At 31.8% G+C, this 20,509-nt stretch overlaps 1 non-coding gene across 1 annotated transcript; it reads right to left on the bottom strand.

Annotated features, from left to right (window-relative positions):
• Positions 1-19,488: 19,488 nt before the first annotated feature.
• Trnas-gcu (transfer RNA serine (anticodon GCU)) lies at positions 19,489-19,570 on the bottom strand. Its single transcript has one exon. It is a non-coding gene; the product is annotated as a tRNA-Ser (tRNA).
• Between the last annotated feature and the right edge of the window lie 939 nt (positions 19,571-20,509).

Below are 20,509 nucleotides of genomic sequence, written 5' to 3'. Positions count from 1 at the left end.
GATAATGAACACGACAAATAACCTGACTTCATCCTCACCTATCAACCCAGCACCGTTTGTGCTATTGGTTAACCCTGCTCACGTGGGGAGAAAGGGATTGTTAGCAATGGAGTTTGACAGCTCTATTGCTAGCAATATGCCCTATTCAGTCGACCTCCACGTGATTCCCTCTAGTAACCATCGTGAATAATTCTTGTTGAATTTGTCACAATGGGTTAACTGACCTGCTTCATCCTCACCTATCATCCTTCACTGGTGCCTCGCCGGTGTATGCCGATAGCGCGGGTGGGGTTCCCATTCCATTATCACCCGTTACAAAAAACCCTGGTCGCGTGGGGGGAGAAGGGATTGTTAGTAATGGAGATTAGCAACCCCACTGCTAGCAACAAATCCTATCAGGTGGGCCTCTTCGCGGTTCCCCCTAAAAACTATAGTGTTTATATTTGTGAATGGTTTGAATTTTGAATGCGGTATTCGAAATTCAAACCATTTGTTCCTCTCTTCTCTTTCTCGTATGTATTTCAATACAAAGTTCAGTCACTGCGTGGAACTTGACCTGATAGGGTATATTACTAGTAATGAGGACGTTAAATCCCATTATTAACAATTGATTTATTTATTTAACTCTTTATTATACCAGAAACATAAAATAAACAAACAAACAATTTAAGTAAATACAGTAAAATAAAGTACAGATTAAAATATATACATAAAGATACAAAAGGTGGTCTTATTTTAGGGCAATCCCTTAAAAAACCAAATGTTATCTACCTTTGCTTAAAGGAGAACATATAGAAGTAAGCATATACAATCCCTTTCCATTCCATCCACAGTAGTAGAATCATTGTCTCCACTCCGTGTGTAAAGCTCTGCCAATTAAAGTGTGCAAATTGGTTCATACGATGAATATTGTAGCATCCAGTTAGGATTGCAATTCTAGATACAAGCCAAATGGAATTACAAATCCCGACATAGGCCTTCCGTCAATATAAAACTCGTTTAAAAATATATACAATGACAGAACTTTTTTATGGTGGTTTTTTATAGCCCTTTTTCAGCAATTCACATACTCCCGTGTTGCTTCCATATTAATATTGCAACAATGAAAGCTGTTGTTTTTTTTTTCCAGAAAATTATGCCTACCTATTATATTCTGTACTTGTAGCTTGTAGCATCACATCTTTTAAAACACGATTTCGTGTTCTAAATTCAAATAGTTTATTTATTATACACACAAACAAAGGGAGCTTGACAGTTTCTCAACACGCTCTCTTAACAATCACAATATATTCGGTTTGAAGGGTGAGATACAGTGAATTATCAGAGTACAGAGGAATAACACCTGACTCCTCAGGAATGGTAACGCATGGGGAGTATCGTGGGCGAAACAATATACTATGTTATGTCCATGATACTGCTCATGTCTATAGGCGACGGTTACCACTTTCCATCAGGTGGGCCGTCAGCTTGTTTGCCATTTTAAGTTGCATAAAAAAAATTAAATATAATAAAATTTAATTATTGGACACTTTCTAAATAATTTATTGCTATTCTACGAAGAGTGTTTTGCTAACTCTACGGAGAAGAGAAGAAGAGTTTTCTTCTCTTCTCAACGGAACATAGAAGAAGTCCCTTCGACGAGCTCGAGCATAATTAGAAGGTGCTCGAATGGATATGCCAGGATGGTCTGATTATATTTATAAACAAATACTTTTAAAATATAGTCAATTAAGGCTAACGTCCGTCTCACTTCAAGTGAATTATACTTACAATACTCAATACGAAGTTAATAGGATATGTAGTAGTAATATAGTATTCTTACTGTTTTTGATACAGCCACCTTATAAATTTTCTTTGGATTTTTTCAACTATGAGTATTTTATATTATATTGAGTATTTGACTCATATGGATTCCAGATAATTGCATTACTTTCTAACTTACTACGAACGAAGGCATTATATAACATTTGATGACCTATATACAATCTAATTGTAATGATTGTCGCAGCACAAATCTAATGATCCTGAATGCCTAAGCATAATGTAATATGATTTCTGAAGCTTAGATCTTCAGATATTAAAACCCCTAAATCTTTTAAGAGTGTTACCTTTGTATGATTGTGTTTCTTACTGATAATTATACTTTACGACCTTAAGACCTACTGACATTTAGAGTCATTAAAGTATATACTATTTAGTTCCTAAGTTGTTTTTTTTTTCAGACATATCTTGAGTATTATTAATATCGCTTGGTAGAAACTTACAGTTAGAGAGCTTGCTAACTTTAAAAAAATAATTTTAAGTCTTCTGCTAAAAATAAACATTACACTGGCCACCCCCGGCAGATTTATATATGAATGAATGAACGTGCGTGAATGCATGCGTGGATCCGTGCATGCGTGCGTGAGGGCTAGGTGGGTCTCTAGGGTCTCTAGGGTCTCTAGGGTGTTATTAGATAATATATCTATACATATATATCTAATAACGAGTGAAGTTTGATGCTTGTATAGGAGAGAATTGACCTACCCTTTCGCATACACATGCCATATACTTTCCAAGGTTATCGTAGAAGCTCCGCAACATTTTTAAAACGCCTCTAATGTTTATGATAATATTTATAAAACATAAACAATCGCATATCACTAATAAATACAAAATCTTACTATTCATTTTTTTTAGTAGGTACGGAGTTTAGTGATTAACGATATAGCGTTCGATATATTTACAGGTATTGAAATTTTAGTCAAATTGTTTTGATATTAAAATCTTTGTTACTTCATAATCTATGGTTGCTGCAAGGATCGTGAAGTGTGAAGCAAATTGCAACGACCTACTAATCAGCAGCCACATTCACGTCATTCGTTATTTACTTACTTACATTATATACCGTCAACTCTTCGTTTCATATATATTCAAAATATTGTAAATTTATATAGTTCAGTTGCTCACATATTAAAATCATATCCAAAATACCAACAAATTCGTTATTACTGCAAATTTAGTAAAATAAACTTGGAACTATCCAATCAGCAAGGGCAAATCAACGCACATATGCCCAAATAATCTTTTTAAATTTAGGGTCAAAGCATACCAAAACTTCATAACATTAATAAAGAAGTATTATTATACGAGTATATATAATATTTAAAAAATATATTATAATTAAAATGCTATTACTAAGCATTTTGTAGTCGTTACAATTGCGCGGACGTTGGTATACAATGTATATCGATTATCGATAGTTGTAGATTAATATCACCTATCCGATCTAATCCATAGATTAAAGATGACAACCGTTTTCCATACAAAACGTTGAACATTATCCAGCACCTCTATTTGTATATCTATGTATTTAATTCGTTGTAAACTCTTTCTATTCGATTTAAAATATAAATAGTAAGATAACTGGTCACTATTAATTGAATTACAATTTTTGTATGAAATTTATTTATTTAATTTATTTAAATTAAAGCTAATTAAAATTGAGATATAAAAACTAAATCGTAATCAAATATTAATTTATGTAAATTAGGTAGGCGTACTAATCGAAGAGAGAGAGTAAAAGTAATGAATTCATCTTGATTTCCTTGATTAGAAGAAAGGACGGATCGCCGGGTGAAATTATTGCTTGAAATGTTAAGCGAGCTGTTTCCAACATAAGTAATTATATCATTTATGATGCCATCTGGCATGAATTATTGATATTGATAATAATTTGTTTAAATTTTGTTTTTTAATTTTATATTTATAATTGCCGCTTCTACTTTACCATTTATTAAGTACATATGTTTATTAATTAACAATATTTATAATACGTCTATTATGTATGAGAGGTTATCGCCCTCTGGTTTCAAGAGTGTCAAGGCCGCTTCCTCATATACCATATGTCCATAAAGAAAGGCCTCTGACATAGGTTACCGAACGTCGACTTTACCTGCAAATAGCAATCAATTTCAAATGACCTTATATGAATTTAAAAATGTAGACTAAAATTTTATCTTGATCTTGGGATCCCCAAACTACAGTTTATCGTTATCACTGTATGAATATTTATGATGATTATGGATAATGAGTTACAGTAAAATTATGTGCATGTGTGCGTGCCAAAGTGCATATGTGTGTGCTTTTACTGTTTCCTTTCACGTGTTCTAATGTGATTAGCAAAACCTGATCAAGTCTTTAAAACAAATTGGTTTTTAAAAATTCGATTACACTGAGTTTAGCGTTACCCCTTCCTTTACCGTGGATGTCGTAAGAAACAACTAAGGTATCGTAATGATTGAGGGATGAATAGCAACGTCCCTCTGAAAACATCACCAACGCCTTACTACGGTTGCCAACCCGCCTGTCAAATGTGACAATTATTGGCAAAACCTCCCAATAGAATGTATACCTATAATCAGCAGTGGAGAATCAACAGTTTGTATGATGATGACGATGATAAATATCATATTAATTGCCTGGTGACAAATGATTTCGATCCAATCAGAATTAAAGAAACTTGATCGATATATGATCGCAAAAAATTCAAACCGTTAACTTGTAATGTACAGCAAAAATAACTGGTACCTAACTTGTTACTATGTGAACTGAATCGTAAGTCAAATAAAACCATTCTATACGTGAAGTTATTGAATAACGTAACGTTCGCTTCAAAGCATTTGTTAAGATATGCAAATGTATAGGTAACTCACAATAACTTGGTACTGTCGATGTAGATGCATATTAGGTATATTATTGTATGGACAGCAAAAGAAAAAAATATTTTTCCTTTAAATAAATTCTAAAAATACAAATAGATTAAAAGGAAACAGGACAAAAGCTGAAACATCGAACTAAAGGAACAACTCAAAAACAATACGCGAAACATTCAATAATCGTAAAGTTAAATTCTAAACATAGAATTAGACTAGAAAATTAATTAGACCAGTTTAAGCCTAGCCTAAAACAATAGTGTATTATATATAGATGTCAGTCATTGATACAAACAGAGTCCTAAGCAGCAAGCAGGTGGCAAGAGAAGACCCGGCCGTCCTAATATGTACAAAATGGAAGCAATCGATTGACAATTAAGACTGTGTTTCATAAAAAAAAAATACGTCAACTATGATAAAACCGGTTATTTTGATTTAAAAACTAAACTGCTGAACCAATTTTGATAAAATTTCTATAGGTTATGTGGAGGTACGACCTTTCATATAGCTATCAATGTCTGACCGCCAAATCAACTAAATACTGATATAGATTTCCGCAAAGTAACGTCTAGTTCAGTAAAATATGTATTGAAAGCTTGTTTATCACAAGCTTAACTTCTTTGCGGTAAGACGATTTTTCTCTTATTTAAGATATTTAGTTACTTCTTCTGCTTACCGTCCTTTCCCTGAGTCTCCATAACTGTCAAAGACCAGCTACCGGCGCTCTGCGCCCCGAGAGAGTTTCTCAAAATCGACACAGAACAGATCGCTAGGAACTTCACCGCCCCATTGTTATTCGAAACTTATTTGTGAAGTTCACAACAGCGAACTATCAACTATTCGAATAATGTAAACCGGACAAATTATTCGGTCGCAAGGTTAGCTATATTCTGTTTAGGAAGGACATATAATTTATCTTTAACCTATTCTTTTTTTACATCGATGATAATGAAGAATGGTATTACCACGCTTACGCTAACAGTATACGCTGGCGGGGCAATAGTGAGGGATGATAAGTCAGAATGAAAAGGCAGGCCAGTTAGCCCATCGTGATAAATTCACCTGAAATTCAGTACGATGGTTTCCAGGGGGGACCACGTGGAAGACGATTCTCTGGTTGGACATATTGCTGGCAATGAGATATGTAGTCTGCATTATTAACGACCCCTCTTTATTCTATTCAATACAATTCTACGTCCGATTGCTCTTCCAAATCAGGAAGATAATAATGTAATATTAATATACTAGTTGTTTCCTACGGTTTCGCTCACGTGAATTAGTATACAAAGTAGCCTATATGTTAAGATATGATCTACCCGTATACTAAATGTCATTCAAATTCTTTCAGTAATTTTTGTGTGAAAGAGTAATAAACATTCATTTATCCTTCGCTACAAACTGTATAATATTAGTAGGAATTATCACAGCTTTGTGTAGAGTTTTATCTCAAATTTTCCCTCTGTTTTGCTTTACTTGTTGCACTGGGGGATTGTGAAGATTGTGCCTTATTTCCCTAGTTGCCTCTTACGATATAAATGATCACATCACAAACATCTTATTTTTTGACAATCCACGAAAAATATTCAAATGTTTGTACAATAATGCCGGCTGAGTGTTTTTGGATAAAATTTATTAATCGGATAAATTCAGAATAATTGCCAAAGAAATTAGGCTATTGTTTTATTGGATGTATTATATATACAGATGCTTCCATACTGTTCTTTACGGCACACTTTAAGGGAAGCCTTTGTTTATATATAAGTCTTTTGTGCAGTCCTTTGGTGCAACACGTAGCCTGAACTGCTTGACTAACGAACATAATATTGTATAAGTTACTTAGCAAAATTGTACGATAAACTGTCCTATATATTAAGATGAATAGATAGTTACTATTATGTCTATTCAAACCATAGTAGCAAAATTAACATCGACTAGTAAACTAATACGATATTTCGTAGGTTTCTTGATTTCAAAATATTAAATTTAGAACGCCGTTTACACACACGATTCGACGTTCTAAATTTAAAGCGGGATTTTACTACACTACTACTACAGAATAACTACAGAAAAACAGCCATTTCACTCTTTACTATTACTCGAATAGTAGTCGAGGAATTGGCAGTCCCTTTTAAAATATTGCCAAAGCCTAAATGCAATTGTCAACCCGCTTTCCACCATAGTAGTATAAAAAATATACCTGACCGATTTCCCCTTTGAAGGAATTTTGAAAATGTTATTTTTTTTATTACATTTGTTTTCTAATTATGTCACTTCAGTTTGTACATAGATACATAGAATGTATAGTATCTCTACCATCCTAGATGTTTATCTCAGGCTGACCCATTTCAAAGGCTAATTTACAGTTACAATATCTCAAACCACACTATTACATAATTCAAATGCCTGGATCTTGTTACCTACATAGGTAAAACAATATTACAAACTTAAGGTGGCCTAGAATAACGCACACTGTAATAATTTCTATAACAAATAAATTTATTTATTATACACACCAATTATTTATAAAAATGTGACAAATGTAATCAAATGTACAAAGGCGAGCTTAACTTTCAGCCAATTCAACTGATCGGTTATTTTATAGCATTTCATATGTGATTCTTTAGATCGATATAACTTTTTTATTTATGAACCGATTGAAATGAAATAAACACTAAATATTAGGTGAAAATCACATTTAAATCAGTTAAGCCGTTTTTGAGATCAGCATACACAAATGTACAGACAAACAGGCAAAAATTCTAAAATTAAATGTTTTGTGTTCTATTGAATTCATAAAGCCCCCCTATAATAGGTTTTCTTATACATCTTTCATGTACAGACAACCAGTTACAATTTTATTATATATATTATATTGATTAATTTAATTTACAAATTGATTTTGTTAGACCAATGCACCGCCATGTACTCTCTCTCTCTGATTAGCGTAACAGTTGACTGGAAGAGAATGACATATTGGTAGGTAGACGACGGTAAGGTAGGTAACTGTGAATTTATCAAATTTTGCTTAAATTTATTTCGCGCTTTCGAAGTGCGAAGTTTCGAAGTCTGGGATTAATAGTCGGAATCACAAAATTCTTCTTGCATTTGATTGCGACTACAGTTGAAACCGCAGGACACAACTACTACCTATTAATTCTTCTATGTTCGTATATTAATATGCAATTAAACCCGATATAAACAATTCTAATAAATTGAAATTCATAAATTTAGATAAATTTTATTATAATTTACTTTATTCATTAATACATTTATTGCATATTATAAGCTAAAATAAATAATCATAAAAAATGTTTAACAAAATAATTTTATAGTGAATTCTATTTACAATTCAGTGGAGGCGTAAAAGGTGCAGGTTCTAATCTCGGCCATTTTGAAATTTTTCAATCATTAATCAATCACAATAATACTGGAATATTATTTACATATTTTAATAATATTTCCATTTATAATACTGTCATTTTACATTTTGAAATAAAATTCCTGTTGAATTTCTATTTTATTATTTAAATATACAAATCTATAGGCGACCGTACGTTAGTCAATTAAGAGGAACTCACACATTGGGACCTGAACGGTTTGTTAATTTTAATTATAATTTCTTCTACAAATATGAAATTAACTGAAACTTAACATTAGTAAATACATATAACTTTTAAAAAAATATATATATGTAATGTAAAGTTCGTTCATTATTAATAATATTTCTTTTGTATTTAAACTCTTTGAACGATCGCAATTTATTTCGAACTGTCACAAGTCGATGTTAATTATCAATGTACTTTTTCATATCATAACATCAGCCTTTAACTGTCCATTACTGAACATTAGCTTCCCCTTGGGGGGGAGGGGTTGCCAGTAATTGGCACGCTTAGCAGGCGGATTGGCAACCGCAGTCAGGCTTTAGAGATGTTTTAAGAGGGACGCTGCTGCCCATCCCTCAGCCTCCTTAGTTGGTTCTTACGACACCCACGGAAAAGAGGTGGCTTATTCTATGCTGGTACCACAGAGCCATGTAGTCAGTTTTTCATATAGTCGTTCGATTTATGAGTGCACCCGAAGGCTGCCGCTGAAAATCAGCGCTATAGTCTGTCGACTGTCGTACAAACAAACAATAGGTTGCATTTCTGTAAATATTATCTTACTATTACTATCTCTCCCTTTAGTACTATTTTCCTGTGTTCTTTCTTCATCTTCCTCCTTCTCTCTCTCTCTCTCTCTCTCTCTCTCTCTCTATATATATATATATATATATATATATATATATATATATATATATAACGTATAATATGAATAATACAAAGTATAGCCTGTGTACAAAATTTCATTCAAACCATAGAAAATTAAAAAAAATTAATACATTAAAATCTTCTTTGTTAACACTGTAGGAACCTTACCAACTTATTTCTTTAATCGCATACTTTTTTCACAGCAGGCAATTAGGATTCTATATGATTGTAATTACTAATTACTTTTAATTATTCCTTGAATATATATCCACTAATATTATAAATGTAATTGACTTTATCATCTTTGGGTATCTGTCACTCAATCACGTCTAAACACTATACTATGGAGTTGATACAATGATCATCTCAGCCATTATCTGTCTACTGCTGAACATAATACATACAATGTACTCAAGATATTGCTGTAGATTAGATTAGACACAATACAAATAAACTAGATTTTATAGACTACTAGATTTTATAGAGAACTAGATAGAAATTATTAAATTACATTATTATCAATATAAAGCGTCCGTCTTAAACCATCTCTAAAGCTTAACTGCATTTGCCAATCTGCTTGTCAAGCGTGGCAACTACTGGCAAAACCTCCAAGGGGGAGGCTTATGTTCCGCAGTGGACAGTTAAAAGCTGATATAAATTATTAATGCATGGGTTATTTTTTATCTTTTTTATTTCGAATAGCAAATAAGCTTAATTACGTAATTACGCCACATAATTACGTAATAAACTATGATACCCATGGTATGCCTCATGCGTTGTCATTACTAAGTGTTTTTATTAATGGATGAGGATTGAATGATAACCACGTCTGCGCTAACTACACTAACGGGGCACCAGTGAGGAATAATAAGTTTCAAAGAGATGTTTCAATAGAATTTAATAAAAATGTAAACAAACTATTAGTTAACTCATAAAATATATATATTTTTTTATACAACTTAGAATGGTAAACAAGCTGACGGCCCACCTGATGGAAAGTGGTAACCGTCGACATGAGCAGTATCATGGACATAACAGAGTATACTGATTCGCCCATGATACCCCCCATGCGTTGCCATTCCTGAGAACTCAGGTGTTACTCCTCTGTACCCAGTAAATTCACGCCATATCTCACCCGTCAAACTGAAACACAGCCATGCAAACACAACTGCTTCACGGTTGAAACACGAATGGGACAGAGGTACCCAAGCAATCGACTTTTGTACAAAGTCTCCCTCTGGTAATTATATCTGGTAATATTTTGCTGACGTTCAATAAAGATAAAAATTTTAAAAATCTGTTGATGTAATTTTTGATTTTTAGTAATTCTATTTATAGAATGTTTCAGTGATAATTTCAACATAACTTAGCTTTTTATTAAAATTTTATTTATTGTTGCTTATTCGAATAAAATTATTTTGTTTAATTCCGCTACCATTACTGACACTGCGACACTCGTTTCACGTGTCGCAAAACGCGCGAAAATAAAATAGCAGTCGGAGATTAATCGCTAATGTGGAAGGTTGTAAAACTTCTTCGTCGAGTGTTGGCAATCACACATATAGTAATAGCGGTATTAAACAAAATAATTCTAATCAAATAACCAGTTCTGCAACAACTAGTTCAATAAAATAAAATTGTATCGAAACCTTTTTTTTACTTAGATATTGCTTTTAAGCACTATTAAATTATAATTACTAAGATACTCGCGGAAGACTCTTTTCACATACGTATGCGTTTTTAAAACGATTTCATTTCATTTATTATGCAAATTACAATTATTTTTTCATTAGAAATTTCAAATTAAAAACAGATTTATGTAGTTAACAAAATTCTCTTAATCAAATATAATCACTAGAGCTAACGATTTAATGAAATTTTGCTAAGCGTCGAAAAATCTTTGTCAAATTATGATAATTTGTTTAGGGCCGATGTTTATTTTCACTTAGCGAAAAATTTGATAAAGGACGGAATAACAAATAAAACAATTGCCATTTTCTCAGAAACAATTTCACTTTCAATTTATTAGCACGAAATAGGGTATTGCATATTCTGTTCGAAATTAAATTTAAATTGGTAATTTTTAATTATCATTTATTTGAAATAATAATTATAAATTTAAATATTTATTTTTATAACACAGGGAGCAAAGGAAGAGACTGCAAAGAGCTTACCTGATGATATATTTATTACCGATTATAATTTTTCCAATAAAATTGAAATATATCTACAGGTACTTGACTGGAAGAGAATGCTATATAGCATTAAGTCCGCATTTTGTACTAAACATTTTTTGTAATGTGACCACGATAATAAAGAATAAATAAATAGTTACTTACCTAAGTCTATATATATATATCATACTTATGGTAGAGACATAACCATAATTTGGTACTATAATTATTTATATAGGCTTACGCTTTAAATTTCGAAGATGTTTAATTAGATTCGAATTTAATATTAAATTTTTGTATTAGTAAATTTCTTCACACAACCATTTTTACGCAATTACTCAATGTGTAAATTATGCAGTACCAGTAGTATACCAAATTTTTAAAGTTATTATTTCCATAATAAAATTTGAAATAAAAAAAAATGTTTTATTCCTAATACTAAAATTTTAACACTTATTAAGTACTTTCAATACCAAAAAATAGTGCACTTTATTTTTCGTTAAAATTATCAGCTATAATTTTTTACCGTTTTTGGGACATCGTTTTGACACTCGAAATACTCCAATAAATCTAAGTGAACACATAAAATACCATTTACGTATAATTCAATCAGTAAGTAATAATTGTGTCTTATTTGTTTCGTGTATAACTGAGTAAAATTCATTTAGTTTTAAGCTGTCTATCGATTTTCTTCTCATTTTCTCTACGTACCTTTGTTCTCGCTGTATCGTAACTGGGTTAATAAATGAATAATGCAATGGGTCTCTTTGACCAACCATCAGAAGGGAATGGGTTAGATCCTTTTCATAATAATAGAGCATCTTATAAAGAATCGTTTTATATAAAAATAAATATAAGAAATTTCTATATTCTAAGTTTTTTTTTTTACATGTTTGTATAGATTACAGATACGTTGCGACTATGATTCTTGTAATAGGTCGACGCGCTCGAACAAACAAATAAATAATCGTAATAAAATTACATCAAATATAAATTAGTATAAAAATAATCGAGATTAGGAATATGAAACTTTTTTAATAAATTATTTCGTGTATTATTTAAATACTAATATAAATAAAAAAATGTTACTTATTTATTTTAAAGATTATTAGGAAAATACTTTTTCAGACAATCCTTGAATACTTGATAATTTTTTTTAAACAGCAAGGAATATTGTTCTTAGTACAAAATTAAACATATAAAATACCTTTGCGTTCCATTTTTCATTTTTATTTTCATGTTCTTGACTATGAACGTAGTACTTAGTGAGCTCAAAGTCTAACAATGGACTGAATGCAAATCGGACTTTCAAAGACTAATTGACTGGACTCAGTAAGCTTTTGTACAGATTTCCTAGCTGATCAATTTGGAATCATTAATTTTTAAAATAAAAATAATAAATAAAATTGTTAGTTTTCTTTATTTGTGTAGATTTAATAAAAGTAAAAACAATATAGCAGTTAGACCAAAGACAAGAAAAATAAATAAAGTATTTCACAAGCGAAAAATGGAGCGAAAGCCTCGTAACCTGTCACTCTCTTGTAGTTCAGTGTCCATAATAATGACATACGTTATGAAATGTAGCCACTAGTTATTCTTAAAATTATGAGATACGTATGCTTTACATACGTTATAAAAGTGAATGTGCTTAGTCCAGCCATAAATTCTGTTACAAATAAAAATGCATTTTTGTTTATGTAATATTAATTAAAACTTATACCTACATATTAACCTACATTTAAAGTCTCAGCAAAAAATTACAAATATTCTATACGAAATGGCCACCTTTGGCTTTTATACAGGCCTTTAATCTGTCTGGCCACAAATTTATGGATTTACGCAGTGTTTCCAAGGGAAATTTCGCCACTGCTTGCTCTAAAGATTTTTTATGAGACTCAATGTCACCGTGTCGTTTAGAGCAGGTCATGTCCTCTAAGTCTGACCATAATTTGAAGACTAAAGGGTTGAGGTCCAGGTTAGATGAGGGCTAGTCTTCAGCTCTTATAAAGTCCGGAACGTGGGTTTCAAGCCAGGCTAGATAGTTCGTGCCTTGTGACCAGGTGCAGAGTCTTGCTGGAAAGTCCACGATATATTTTTAAAAAGTGTATTGCTGAAAAGTTTTACAACACGATCTAAGACTATATCTCGATACACTTTGGCTGAACTTTTCTCTCCTTTTTCACAAAAATATAATTTTGTAACTCCTTGATAAGACACGCCCCACCAAACCATCACTGACGCAAAATGATGATCACGTTGTACCTTTCTGACTTGAGCAGCTTCTTTAGAACTATGAGCGTACACTTTATCATTTTGCTTATGTAGTGTTCTTCAATCGGGAAAATTTTTTCATCGATAAAGAGGATATTTTTGTGCCTTTGACCTGCGTATCGCGACAGAAGGCGTTTTAACATGATAATTGAATATTTACATATAGCTCAGTTTTACACTAGAGATATAATCTGTTTCAATAGGCCATAATGACAAATCAAGATTAAGTTCCACTAAAAACCGATTTCAATTATGGCAAAACCAATTGCTTTCATTTAAAAACTAAACTTCTAAGTCGATTTTGATAAAATTACTATGGGATCAATCTATAAGAATATCTTATCAGAAAAAAAAAAGTTTCCAAATCGGTTTATAAATGATGGAATTATGAGGTAACAAATAAAAAATACAATCAAATTGATAATCTCCTTTTTTGAAGTCTGTTGAAAATTTAAAACGAGGCATTATATGTATGTATAAAAAATATTTGAATTTAGAACGAGGCATCGTAAGTTTAGATTGAAAACTTTTTAACTTAGAACGAGGCGTCGCATGTATAGATTTTAATCTATACATTTCGTTTAAATTTAGGACAAGGTAATTTAAATCTTGAAATTTAAGAGTTTGTTTACTTTCTTTTGCACCCAACCTTCACCGTATTCTCGCCTTTTTTCTTGGATGAATATGATTGATAACATATTGTATTCTTACTCCATTACCACACGGAATATGGAAAAAAATGAATGCAAAAAAAAAAGAAATGTCAGCTTAATAATACGCCATCAAAAAACAACGATAAACCGATATTTCCGACCGTTTGAAGGTTTAAACATAAATTGCAACCCTGGTTGTTCATGTTCACGACACGCCAATTCAGGGGTGCGCAGTGGACCGGAATAACATTGCTTATTCCAAACGCGTGATCAATTGAAACAACCCTTAAATATGAAGGAGTAGGTATATCGAATAACGTTACGATTCCAGTAAACTACATGCTTGTTATATTTGATCTAGAAATAGGCTGAAGGTATAGTTTTCTCTTGAATTGATCTGTTTATTTAATAATACTAGTGATCCGGTCCGGCTTCGCACGGCTACATAAAATTCACAGATAATGTAGCTTTCTATACATATTTTTTTTTAAATTAGTTGAGTAGTTTTTAAATATATCCATTACAAACTTTCTCTTTAATTATATCTTTATTATCTTTATATCTTTTTTATCTTTTATTATCTTTATCTTTTCATTTTTACACTAATTATAACCCGTGACATAACTTGCATTATTAAATAGTAATGGAATAGAAAATGGCCATTGGTACTCTTATATAATAATACTGATTGTAACCCGTGGTGTACCTTGCGTGAATTAATTAGAGAGTACTAAGATATAAATGGCTTTTTTGTACTATGCAGCTTACAAAATAAAGTACATCATACTTCTATCGATCTACCGATTTTGATAATTCTTTCACAATTGATAGGATTTAAATCGTGCGGGTCTCGTATTAATTTTAATATAATTTGTGTTTATTCATATTGTGATTATTTCTTGTAATGATACATGTTATTTACATTGATGTATAAATAACCTAGATTATATAATTGGAGATAAGTAATAAAAAAATAAAAAAATATATATATGTAAATATATATTTGTGTTTTTTTTTAATTATAATTAGTTGTAATTAGACCATCGTTTTAATTTATTTTAGAGTCATAAAATTTACAATATTTATTTTTCTAAATCTTAGAACAATGACTAATGATATGAAGAATGACTTTATTTGCATTATACAATATAGGAAATAAGCAAGACAATTAACAAACGCAACGATACAATTGTATAAGTACAGTAAGGCGGTGTTATTGCTGAGACTATTATTAAACTATCCTTACTGAAATTAAACTATGACGGGACTGATTTATCCCCATAAAATACAAAAAAAAAAGAAACTTAAAATACCGATTAAACCGTACTTTTACTAAAGTTAGATTATGACGTATACAATAAAAAAATCCTAAAAAAAAGTATTAAAAAAACCATACCTAATACTAAAGTAAACTTTGCAAAGTAAACCGTGTTTAACGAAGTGCGAGCGAAGTTAATCACAGTTTAATTTTCATAATATTTTCACGTCAGATTGTCAAGAGGGAAAGTTATGAGCAAATTTGCATATACGCTAACGAGTGGGTGCTACCAATTTAAATGAGCGGCTTAACTCATGAAATCTCGTTACATTCATATAACTAGCAAATCATGAGAGTTTTCCATCCAGTATCGATACCAAAAAAAAAACAAAATATAAAAATGAATAGAAGACTGTCATCATTGTGTTCTCTTGTATTTGATATTTATATGTTGTATTTAACGTGTGTATGTGTGTGTGTGTGTGTGTATGTGTATGTATATATGTGTGTATGTGTGTATATATATATATATGTATATATGTGTATGTATGTATGTATATATATGTATGTATGTGTGTGTGTGTATATATGTATATATATAATTATTTATAATTTATGTAAATATTTATTTAAATTTCTGTCTTGACTACTACTGCCCACTCACTACTTCCTATGCCACTGCGTTAGGTTGACTGGAAGAAATCTCTTTTAAAGATAAGTTCGCCTTTGCTAACATTTATATTAACTTATTATTGTTACTGTATGTTTTAGTGCAATAAAGAATATATATATATAAAAGTCACCCATATTTTTTCCTTAGAGTTACATCAAACTAAAAAAATAAAAATACAGGATATATTGAAAATTATTAGCATTCTTTTGAAGGACTGTTCTATCAATCAACGAAACTACTTTTCCCAAAGTAACAGGAGTCGAAAAAGTCAATAATTTTGAGTCTCTCATATTACCTACATTAAAGCAGGGCTCGTTGTGTTAGTATGTTAAGTATGGACACTCAGTATCATTTGTTTGTCATTTTGCTCATCAACAGAATATCTATTTGAAAAACCTAAATACGGCTGCCAACTGTCTGCTAAGCATTGCTACTACTGGCCCCCAAGAGGAAAGCTTTTGTTTAACAGTGGATAATTAACAGCTGTTATTAATAAATGACTTAAAATAATTTAAAAAACGGTTACTAATGCTATCGATTTTATCGATATATATATATATATATATATATATATATATATATATATATATATATATATATATATATATATATATATATATATATATATATATATATATATATATATATATATATATGTATATATTCACATTATTGTACGTATCTCTCTATATGTATTTAAAAAACGAACAGTTTCCTGCCTCCAGTCAAATTTTTTAAAATTACTCTTCTCCATCCAAAGGCTGCCTGGAATAGATCACTCTTAGCGATAAAGCCGTCTATTATTTCTTATATTTTCTTGCAATTGTTTGTATTTATAATAAGTTTACTATTGTAATTTTACGGAGAAAACAATAAATATTACGTATCTATCTATATAAATTACATTTTATTATTTATTTATTTAATTAATTTTTTTTATTTCGCATACAGTTTCCCAAAACATATAGTGAGTTCATTGCATTTGATAATAAAAAAAAAATGACATATCAAACAAATGGTGTAACATTGTATTAATTCCTAACTAATGTAAAATTGTAGCAAATATGAACCTCATACATATTCAGAAATATTATTAAAGACTTGTAAGGTATTATGCTAATTGAGTGCTACAAAGCGCAAATAGCCGTGTTCTATAAAAAAAAGGTTCATTTATACCGTTTGTCATATTGCTATTCATAGCGTGTTCAACTTTTACACAAATAGGTAAAAAAGTTTTAAATAAAGTGACATGGATATGGAATTAAATAGATAACGTATGTAGTATGCACACATCTGTGTTATGTGTGTCACTTTTTAACCCTAGAGAAGAAATTAAAGAGCATACTTTAACCTAGATAAACTTCAGTACGGCGTCATACATACAAGAGAAGCATGTCAAAGAAAAACTAAAAAGTCTGCATAGATAGACATTTTGGCCACGAACAATAGTCCTATATTTATTTCCTTTAACAGTGAGTAGATACTACAGAGCATACGCTCTACAGATAGCAAGTAGTTATAGAGGTTTTATTAAGACGCGACTGAAATTTACCTAGAGAATTATCGTTCTATGGACTTGAGACCATGAAAAGACGAGGCAGCGAGAATAAAGAGAAAACGTTGTGTTCAAAAAAATATCCCTCATCATAAAGGTTTAGCAAACAGCTTTAAAGGTAAAGCAAATATTTATGAAAGGAGTTCGTGAATGGAGATCTCTATCAATAGGTATATTATATAGGTTTTAAAACACTGTAAGTAATATTTCGATTTAGGACGATTTTTTATGGCAGTCCATGGGGGGGCCTATATATAGCAATGGACGGATAATGGCTGGGATGATGATGTTACCTATTTCTATATTAAGACTAGCTGTATCCTACGGCAACACACACATGAAACAGAATTTTAAGTATCCTATATACCATGTTAGGATATAACCTATCCGTGTAACAAATCTAATTCAAATCTGTTCCGTTGTTTTTGCGTGAAAGAGTAATAAACATTCATCTATCCTCATTATTGTGTAAATCCCGGGATAGAATTGACCAACCCTTCTTTTCCTATGGGTGTCGTAAGAGGTGACTAAAGAAGCTTATAGTAGAAGGATGGGCAGCTGCGTCCCTCTTGATACATCACTAAAAGCCAAATTGCGGTTGCCAACCCGCCTGATAAGCGTAGCAACTACTGGCAAAAACCCCCTTATGGGAGAGGCTATGTACAACAGTGGACAGTAAACGGCTAATACAGATCCTTACAAACTCATAATAGCGTCATCTGTCAGTATTAATATCTATGTATTATATATTTATGGAAATGCAATATACCTATGTAAGTTTCCAAATTGTTAATACAGGGCGTTGTTCTAAAGACGTGTAAGTGTCTATTATTCGGTATCTTCCTCATCTATAAACTTTTGTCTATGGCAGTCATAGTGAAGTATGTATCAGTAATGAAGTATTGACAAACTCAGATTGAGGGTCAATATTATTATGATTTAAAACAAAAATACTCGGTATCAGTAAGAAATTACCGTGTGGTCCCGGCGTAGAATAGGCCACCCTTTCCTTTCCCGTGGGTGTCGTAAGAATCGGCTAAGGAGGGCAAGGGATGGGCAGCAGCGTCCCTCTTAAAACATCTCTGAAGCCTAACTGCCGTTGCTAACCCGCCTGCCAAGCATGGCAACTACTGGCAAAACCCCCAAGAGGGAAGCTTATGTTCAACAGTGGACAGTTAAAGGCTGATATGATGATCATGATGATAAGTAAAAAAGCTTATAAGCAGTATCGAATGCTGAAGTATTAAAAGCGATTTTGCCTCACTCTGTGTGTTCTACCGTTTGTACAACGGACTGTGCTCAGAGGAATTGTTCAATATGATACCCACGGCCATTTGCTACCATCAAACAGCTTACCATCGACAGGGAATTCATTCCCATGCCTAGATGGTCGCTTTTAACGCGATTTCAGAGATGTTTCCCCCCTCGAACGCTCAGGTTTTGAAATGAGCCCTCTATCAAAATTTTTGCAAGAGACTACAGCATGGGTTTCTTCAAAAAAGGGGTAAAAAGGTTTCTTCAAGGTAACGCGCACGTAATGCCCGTGGTATTGCAAGCGTTTGTAGGCTACGGTAACTGCTTACCATCAGGAGGCCACATGCTTGTTTACCACCACATGGTATAAAAAAAACTTTTCATTATGTTTTTACAATATGAGATAATTGAGCTACTATGAAAATGCAACCTTTTTTTAATTAATCAATCTTAAGTAAAAAATGCAACGTATTTTTTTTTTTACTGAAAATAAACTTCACTTACTTCCTTTTTATTAAAATTAGACTTCAATTTAGACCAAAATCTGCGTGGACTTACATAAAAGTTTCATTTTATTTATTAAAAATTATGAACTTCGGTTTTTACAACTAGCGAAAACATTGACTGATATACATATTATGCAATTAATATTATATGATATAATATTAACTGCAATATTTTTATAGACAATTAAATATGCAAAAATATTCGACGAAGATGGGATTCGAACCCACGCGTGCAGAGCACAATGGATTAGCAGTCCATCACCTTAACCGCTCGGCCACCTCGTCTTATGGTATGCTAGAGCTAATTATGTAACAGATGCACCTGCTCGATATTATTTAAACAGTTGGCGTGGTACATTCATCTGGGCAATTAATTAAGCATGATAAGTTATAAATATGGATTTTTTTGTTTGAATGAAATAATATAAACCTTATTAATATTTCTGTCCGACTATGGAACTCATTGCCATCCTCCAGACACAGCACCTAGTTATTTGCTACCTTCAAGAACCTAATTGAAACCGGTTACCTGTCATTATTCAAAATTGTTTTATTTTAGTTTTTGTCTCTCCAAAAGGACACTGCTACACATCCCTAGACCGTTAAGTTCCCTTAGTTATCTCTTACGACACCCATTGGATAAAAGAAATGGTCCAATCTATGCTGGGATTATACGGCATCCTATTACTAATTATTACTTAGAGTCTGTTTTTCATTTCTTGAACCCCTTTCTTTTTCAAGTCTGAAATTTTGAAGACTACATTACAGATAAGCCGAGACAAATAACTAGTTTACAATATATAATTAATAATAAATATAATGAATGCACGTAGTGCAGGACGACCCCCACGAGATGGAGTGGCAACCTGAAATGCATTGCAAGGAATCGGTGGACGCAGGTGGCTCGGGACCGTTCTTTATGACAGTCTTTGGGGAGGCTTATGTCCAGCAGTGGACGGATAATGGCTGAAATGATGATGATAATAATTAATGCAAGCATTCTTATTTTAGAAAAACAAAAAAAATGTTTTATAGTTTTAAGTAATGAGTATTATATTTCGAAATTGTTGTCAAACAAAGTTACTACCCTGGGAACGTAAGTTTCAGAACCATCTGCTTATTTGAAAAAGCAAAAGGGTATTAAAACTTGTGTTCCCAAATCGGGTACATGTAGAAACATGTTTTCGGAACAAAGTTTTTGGTACACATAAACAAGCGTATATT

The sequence above is a fragment of the Galleria mellonella genome, unplaced genomic scaffold, assembly GCF_026898425.1.
Source record: "Galleria mellonella isolate WM207_F2 unplaced genomic scaffold, CSIRO_AGI_GalMel_v1 utg35, whole genome shotgun sequence".
In the NCBI taxonomy this organism is placed as follows: Eukaryota; Metazoa; Arthropoda; class Insecta; order Lepidoptera; family Pyralidae; genus Galleria; species Galleria mellonella.
The sequence above is the reverse complement of the archived record's forward strand: the minus strand, read 5'-3'. Positions and strand labels throughout refer to the sequence as shown.